The 8754-nt window shown below is 53.7% G+C and overlaps 1 pseudogene; it reads right to left on the minus strand.

The window, feature by feature from the left end:
- Positions 1-5551: 5551 nt before the first annotated feature.
- Positions 5552-8649, minus strand: LOC119309698 (annotated as a pseudogene).
- Positions 8650-8754: the final 105 nt, after the last annotated feature.

Raw genomic sequence — 8754 nt, forward strand, 5'->3', positions numbered from 1 at the left:
GCCCGCTCTGTGGGGTCCCCGAAGACTCGAACCACATTTTCTTCTCCTGCGTATCCGCCCAGTTCCTTTGGAGTTGTTTTCGCGAAGCGGTCGGTGGAAATTGATGTCACACCAACTTCCTGGACCTATTTGCCGAAATCCAGATGTCCCCCATGACTTCTCGCCACATTAGGTGGCTTGAGATTGGGGTTCTTGCCTGGACCCTCTGGACTGTCCGCAATAAGCTTGTGATTCAACGCACTCCTCTTCGATGGGCCACTGATGCTCTTTTCAAACTCTCGGGTTTCTTGCAGCTTTGGCGGCCGCTTAGCCGCCCCCTGGACCGCGACGCCATCTCAGCCTTCATCGCCGACCTACGCTCGATGGTCGTCCGCCTGTCGCCGCCGCCCCCGCCGCCACCGCCGGAGCCAGACTAGGCGCTATCTTCGTCCGGCGTGTTCTGTTTTTTATTTTCTGGGCTTGTTGAGCTGTGCCCTCAGCAGAACCTATGTACTTTGTTGTGAGACTTGGGTGTATGTGCGTGGACTTGACTCTGTATGTGTGCTCTTTGGTGGTTTGCTTTATTTATAAAGCGGGGCAAAAGCCTTTTTCGGTAAAGTTGTGGCTGGAGTGGAAACCCGACGAGGTTGTTAAAGCAAGGCGGTAGCCCTTTGTGTCGTTTGTCGAGGTAGCCGAGAGCGTGGGTGGTGGAGCCGTGGTCTGTGCGAAGAATGTCGTGGTCGATGTCAAGTCGGGGTGGCCGGTGTCAAGGAAGTCACCGTGGAGCCGCGGGCGCAAGGGGGTGCCGAGTTAGCATGGGCGCAGTGGTGTCGAAGTAGTGGTGCGCCGGGAAGAAGATGTTGTTGACGACGCGTCGCGGCGGGTTTGCCAAGCCCGGGGACACATCGTGGATGAAGGCACACACCGGTGTTGCCAGCACCAGGCATGCGTAGACGGACGAAGATGAAGTTGACAAAGCGCCGACCAGGCTTGCCAGGCCCAGGGACATGTTGTGGATGAAGGCACACATCGGTGTTGCCAGCACCGGGGGCATGCGGAGACTGGGACCTGCACGAGTTGTTCGCCATGTCGAGGAATCAGAGGGCCAGCAGAAAAGAAGACTCGACGATGGTTGTGGCGCCAATCGGCGTGGTGCTGATGCCGCCCACGGTTGTCAGAGTAGACGAAGTGGTCGGGGTAGATGACGGCGACACTGGCGACGAGCTGGTGCTGGACGAAGACGAACGGGTTGGACGGGCGGCGGCGACCAGAGAAGAGCGGGCGGCCGCGGCCTGACGGTGGCGGCGGCGGCTAGGTTAGGAGTGCGGTGGCGGTGCTCGAAGTAGGCGAAGAACCCTGACAGCGTGACGAAGACCGTCACGGACGGTGGCGTTCCCGTGTGAAGGGAGACGGCGCGGTGCATACCACTGGAGGTCGGCGCGTGGTGACGGCGGAGTGAATCGCGGGCCGTGGCGCTACAGCCCGAAGGGGCGACGCAGCGGCAGCGGGCAGGTCGGGACGACAGCAGTATGACCTCGGGGCGGCTGTGTTGACCGCGGGACACGGTGGGACAACTCGAAGGGTCGGGTAGCGGCGGAGCGCGGGTCGGTGCAGCCGCGGGGACGGCCTCGGGGCGGCGGCTGGGACTGCGTATCGCGGCACTACGGCCCGTAGGGGCGACGCAGCGGCGACGTGCGAGTCGATGCAGCCGTGTGGAGAACCACGGGGGCGGTGGCGCTGCGGCCCGACGGGGCGACGCAACTACAACCCGTTGCTCGATCGGTGGAGGGGCACGCTGAACTCGGGGACGATCTTCACGCGACCTGTGGAGGCGCGCGTAACCGACGGGCCAGGTCGGTCGCGCGGTGTAGATGAGGCGGACCGCGGCGGCGAGCGGGTGATCAAGCCGATCGCGCGCGAGGTCGGGGACGCCGCTTGATGGAGGCGGGGTGGCGGCGGAGTCCGAGATGAGACTGGCGACGATGGACGGCGTGGGACGTCGTCGGACGAGCTTGTCAGCACCGGCACCCGGGCTGCCAAAGCAGTGTCGGTGCCCGGACAGCGAGGCCCGAGCGACCAACGGAGCAGCGGCGCCCGAGTTGAGGCAGCTGACGAGCCTGACGCAACTGGTCCGATGCAGCAAGGGACGAGGCTAGCGAGGCAACCCGCAGGGCCGCCGTGCAGACGTGGCGGAGGCGGGTGGCGTGGATCGATTGGCGGGCCGACGACCGGCGGCTATGATTGGCCGCCGCATGACGCGAGGCCGTCGGGTGTAGGCGATGCAGGTGTCCCGGTTGGAGCAGGGCGGTGACGGCCGGCGCAGGGCGACGGGCAGACGGCGCGCGGACAACGGCCTTGAGGGGCCGCCTGTCACGCGAGGTCGCCGGGTCGGTGAAGTAGCCGGCCGGTTGCACCGGTGTCGGAGTAGAGGCGCGGGGTGTCGAGGTGGTGGCGGGCGACGCAAACCGATCAAGCATAGATCGGAAGACCAAAAAGAAAACGCGCCGATCAAGGTGACCAGCAGGAGAGAGAAAACCCGGAGCAAGGGCTCGGAAAAAAGACTCTTTAGGGCAGCCGGTCAACACTACCGGCGGACGAACCCTAGATACGAGCGCGCGGCCCCCGGCGGCGGTCATGGAGGCTGACCGCCCGAGGGGCGGCGCGCAGGTCCGGAAGCGTCGGGCGGCGCTAGGGTTGGATCGATTAGGCTGATACCGTGTTAGAAAGGATTGAGATATCTGATGGAATAGTTGATTTATTATTTGAGCCTCGTGGGCATATATACAAGAATACAATGACCAACTTAAAGTATAAGATAAGGTAGAAATAAATCCTAGTCTATCCCATACTTGGGGACCCGGCTGGTCCATTCCTGTAGATACGGACTGCAACGATGCATCATTGCTGGGTTCCTGCACAAAATTGCATTGCACAATGTGGGTAACAGTACGTGCCAGGGTTCCGATCTACACTACTAGTACTTTGCAGCGTGCCTGGTTAGCGACTTGTATTGTACTCCATCTACTACTACAGTATGTATGTCGGCAGTTAGCAGCCGGGTGCCTTGGATCTACTTACCATCTAGGCAGCATTTTTCTGAAATTGCTTGCTTGTCGAGATGAGATGCTTCATGCCCCACGTTCGCCGCCTCTAGCTAGCAGGTGGATCAGTCAGTGATCGTATATACTGATAGTAATTGAGGTTGGTACTCCCTTCGATCAGTCAACGACGATTAGTATGCATACGAGGGAGTAGCATAATACTACTAGTATTGCTGGTAGGATATAGTAGTATAATCCAGGCGAAGAAAAGAAATTGCTTCTCGCGAGGACCAAATCAGATCCTCGTCTCCTACTCCACTGGTTCGAGTCTACTACGTCGTTGTGGCGCCGTGCCCGTCTCCGTCGAGCACACAGGCCCAGAGAGAGAGAGATCGAGAGCATACGCAACGAGCACACGGATAGGATATATAGAGACAAATTATGTAACTGACGGGTACATATCGATCGGCTATCTGGCTTCTCTTCTCCGGCTAAACTGGCGACGCAACCGAGGGAACGTGTGCGTGCGGCACGCAGTTGCAACAGCCTACAGCCGACGAAGAAGCACACGTCCTGCCTGCTCGTCCATCCGTGTCCGGCCGCGAGTGCTCGATCGTCGTCTACGATGCGTCGTGTAGCGACGGACGAGCGTAGCAGCCGCCTCTTTCTGCTACGGAGAACCATCGCCGGCCTTGCTTCCCCGACGTGCGTACGTATGCGCCGCCGTACGTGGCCGGGCGGGCGCGGGCGACGATTCTGTCATCTGCTGCCATCTAGAACGTGCGGCTTCGTACTACGTGCCGTGCATGTGCCGCTGGTCTCCTCGCGCGTTGCACGATTCTGTCTGATCCCCACGCCCTGTGCTTTTGCGTCGACCGGTGAGTTTCACGCACGCACGCACGCATTCCAGGTGAGTAGTTTTGTGTCCTAACGAAAATTCCGACGGGACGAGACGAGACTGGACGGAACAAATTTCACTTACAAACCTTGGCATGTTATTTATGTACCAATATACTAGATAGATGTCCACGCAAAATCCGTGCATCGGACACAATCGAGAACATCCGTCCGTCCGTCTCTCACCTACGTACTCCCTCCGTTCCAAAATAGATGACCCTAATACAAAGTTGGGTCATCTATTTTGGAACGGAGGGAGTACGTACGTACGTGTCAGGACTCCTCCGGCGCTCCGACGAGCGTCCGGTGTGACCGTGTGAGGATGGACACCACACAGTACGTACATGAGAGAAGCAGCTAACTACTACCTCTGTTCCGGTTTTTTGATCTCCATTGTATTTCATGTCAAATTTTGACCATAGATTAAACTAACAGAATGTTCACGCATGTCATCAAATATTATATTTTTTAAAACTATGTTGAAATACGAATTCAATGAGATAATTTTTTTTTGACATGCATTAACATTTTCTTAGTTAAATCTTTAATTAAAATTTGACACAAACTATAAAAAAGATCTATAAACCAAGACGAAGGTACTAACTGCCAAGCGCTTAGCTCGGCCTTCCCGGCCGGAAGCGTCGCCTAGCTAGCGTAACGATCGCCGTACGTCTCGCTCGGCTGCCCCTCTCTCTCCACGGGAGGAAACCCGTCGGGCACTTGGTCGGAGTCAAGACGAACGGACGGACACTGCACCGACGGATAGCGTCTACTACACTTAAAAACTGCGGACTTGCGATGATCGGTGGATTGACCAGATCGCATCCGCCACTGCTATACACTAACCATCCCGTATACTTTCTGTCACTACCTTAGAAAATGCGGGGCACAGTGTCAGGGTTCCAACTTTTGCTATTACTAGCTATTTAGGAGTACATGTACAATAGCTACATGCCAGTCGCCTGATCGAATCTAAAGTGTGCTCCTGCGTACGTGCATGTGGTGCCGGTCTCCTTGCGCAGTGCACGACTATGATTCCACTGCCCTGCCCCTGGGCCTCCCGCCTGCGTTACGTGCCAGCACTCCTCTGGCGCTCGATCCGACGAATGGTGTGATGTGAGCAGGATGGAGGCTAAATTTCGTGTTTTGACCTTTTTCCTAAACAAATTCAGGATCTGACCCCACTTTGAAATATTTTTGGGATTTGACCCTTTTGCTACCGCCAGAGCTTCTGGCGGTAGGGTTAGACAGCCTACCGCCATGGCGCCTGGCGGTGGGGTCCTGCGTTTTGCCGTATAAAGTTTCTGTAACGAAATATGCAAGGGCCCTGGCGGTAGGTTCACCCTACCGCTAGGTTTCCTGGCGGTAGGGTCCTCTGTTTTGTTTTTTCAAGTTCATTTGGTTGCTTGTTTTTAAATTCAATATCACAGCAAGTTTCACAAATATAACAACAATATCATAGATTTTAAACAATTAAATTTGGGCATCACGTAGATCCATATTAAGATAACTTGAAGTGCATAGAACATTTCCAACACATAGATCCACAAATAGCAAACACATAGTTTCACATAGTTTCACAACCACTAGACAAGTTCAACCAAACTAAAAGAGCCAAGTATCGAAGAGCATAATCAGTTGCTCCTTCCCCTCTTGGAGGTACGGTCCTCGTTACTCTTTGAACGAGTCTCTTCGGTCTTCTTCTTGGGCCGGCGAGGAACCGGTCTCTGAAAAGGGTCCGGACTCAGCAAATCCTTCTTCTTCGGATTCCTCTTCGGCAGCTGAGATGCCTGAGATGTTTGAGTTGGTGGAGGTCCATAATCTTCATCGTACTCCTCCTCCCCGTTGCTCTCATCCTCCTCCCCTCCTCTTCTTCATGTGTGGCCTCCTCATCCTCATCCTCTTCCTCCTCCTCCTCCCCAACCAACCTGGACGACGAGGGAGCATGGCTCGATGAGCCGATGAGACCCTGTGTGGCTACAGGCTGATAAGCTTCAACTGACCCAGCTCCAGCACACCCAAGCAGCCCTACCAACTTGCGACAACGCTGCACGAACTTCTGCACTCACAATGAAGCAAGGTCATAATAAGTATCAGATCGACTGACTGCAAGTGAACAAGATGCATCTGTTCCGAGGAGGCTGAAATTGTACCTTCATCGTCCCCCTGACTCTGGTCTTAGATTGTACGCTCCCGGAAAGATGACCTAGTGCATCTGAGGCTTCAAAGATGCATCTGTTCAGCTCACCGGACTGCAACGGCATAAGTCAGTCACATTGACGAATAAAATATTTTAAATACGACCATCGGTTCAAACATACCACTCTGTTGATGAGGGGTGCAAACTCCCTAAATCCACTGTGCATGTCTCTGATGCCGGTCTGGTATGCCTGTTCATCGGGGTCAGCCCACTCCAGCTCCGTGATGTCTTCCGCCGTCCATCGAGGCCTGAGACGAAGACGGTGCTTCTGGCCATCATCGTACCATGTGTCGGCCCAGGTAATCATCCCAGTTAGTCACTCTCCTCTCCACGTCTTTACGCCACCTCCGTCGGTTCCACTCCGTCACATGAGTCTTATGCTCATCTCCCCAGTCTGTGATCGACTGATTCTTCTGCCGGCTCATGCTGCAAGGCATAAGCAACAAGAATCATCATACGCGCAATGAGATCATCATAAGCAACAAGAAACATGATAATCTCATGGAGAACAAAGAGCTCACAGGTGCAGCGCGTGGCCGCCGATATCGGTGGGCTGGCCCGGTGGGGTATGCTGATAAATCCCGAACTGCGTGGCCACGCGTTGTGGCAAATGCCACTCGGCGACGTACACACAGATCATGGGCACGATGCACCGCCAGATACCACGGTCCGCATCGCACATCACGTTCAGATCAAAGGCCCACTCTCGTTCTTGTCGATACGGGCACCAGATTACCTATTACATATACCTTGGTAAGTTCGCACTCTCGGTCAATAGCGGAATCAAAGAGAAAGGTTTTGTGCGAGTTCATATACCTGCGTATGTGTCAAAGCGTCCAACTCGTTGGTGTAGGTCTTGTACGAAGTCTTGTTTAGGCCCGTGTAGAGTTTGACAACGTCCCACTCGTAAGCTACGGTGGGGTTTCGAGTCTCGTCACCTTCTTCGCCATAGTCTTTCCATGGGCGTCTTGGCAACTTCTCCGGACGCCCCACCGGCAGCCGCTCCCACATCCAAATGGAGAAGGCCCAGACAAAGCCACCCATATAGGACTTGTCTCCCGTCCTCTGCGTTGCGTCGTCAAGCTGCAAAACATCAAATGAGGATCAGATATAAGAAAATGTCATGGACACACTTTCATAGGTAGGTTCGCAATTAGACACTCTCTTACCGAACGGTATAGGTAGGCGAGAGATGTCGTCCCCCAACTGTACCCTGCATCCCAGTCCGCTAGGAAGAACAAATACGCCCAGTTGGCAGAGTTCCCGGAGCTGTCTGGAAACACGACCTCCGAGAGAATATACCACAGATAGGCCCTCGCGTACAACTCCACAGTCGCCTCATCTGCACCTTGGGGGCATGTCCTCCGGTGCTCCGAGAGCCAGATCAACGGCACACCGGATGTACGGTTACTCTTGGCACCGGGGCAGTCGCCGATGAGGGTGGTGACCCTCTCCTGCCAGTTGGCCCTCTCCACTCGACCGGTGAGTGCATGACCCTCGATCGGCATTGCAGTAATCATCCCCCAGTCCTCTAGGGTCACCGTCATCTCCCCGCATGGCAGATGGAAAGAATGGGTCACCGGTCTCCAACGGTCAATCAGAGCTGTGAGAGCCGCGTGGACAAGCATCGGCGGCTGACGCTTGAACTGCAGCACGAAACCCAACAGACGGGCTCTCTTGAAGAACGGCGCGTAGCGCTAGTCGTAGTCCATATGCCCATGAACCCCGTGACCCCTCATGCGCAGTGGCTGGAGCGTCTGTCAAAAAGTGAACGCCAAAAAGTTAGGAAATCATTTTCATCAATCCGAGAACTTTGATCAAAATTTCTTTCATATCACTTACCTCTCCGTTCTCTATGAAATGGGCACGATGACCCTTGTCAAATGCCCAGTCCAGCATGCAGTACCGTGGGCCGATGTTGTCCGCAAGAGGTGGCCGCCTTAATAGAGTTTCATAAACAAAAGCACCATAAGCATAAGCATACATAAACAAACAATGAACTCAAATCATATGAAGATAAAATTTTAAGCATATTCCTCCAACAACATCTACTACACATGATGGATCAAATCATATCAACATGCATCATATCAAAAAAAAACTCCAACATACATCATAGCTTCATATTTTTAAACAAAATTTTCCAAACAACATCTTCATATCATCATATCAACATGCATCATCAAACTAGGGTTCATCTTCACACTAGATCATATCATCATATCACATGCATCATCAAACTAGGGTTCATCCCTTTATCAACATTACATCATAATTTTTTTAACAAAAAAAATTATGAACTAGGGTTCATCTTCACACTAACATATGAACTATTGATTAGAGTACATATCCAATACCACTACTTACTAAAGAACTAAGAACTACAACTACAATCAATCTTAGGTGAAAAAAAATCAATCTTAGTTCAAAAACATGAGGAATTTCAAGCAAATAATGCGTCGAATCGGTAGCAAGTTTGCAAAAACTAATTGGAGGGATCGGAGGAGCTTACGGTTCTCTCCTCGGGGCCATCTCGATCCGCCAAAACGGTGAAGAATCGGTGAAGATCCAGGGGGGAGTGGAGGAGATGAGAGAGGGAGAAAGGGGCGACTTGAGGGAGAAAAACAAGAACTGCCG

Source organism: Triticum dicoccoides, chromosome 5B (assembly GCF_002162155.2).
Source record: "Triticum dicoccoides isolate Atlit2015 ecotype Zavitan chromosome 5B, WEW_v2.0, whole genome shotgun sequence".
NCBI classification, from domain to species: domain Eukaryota; kingdom Viridiplantae; phylum Streptophyta; class Magnoliopsida; order Poales; family Poaceae; genus Triticum; species Triticum dicoccoides.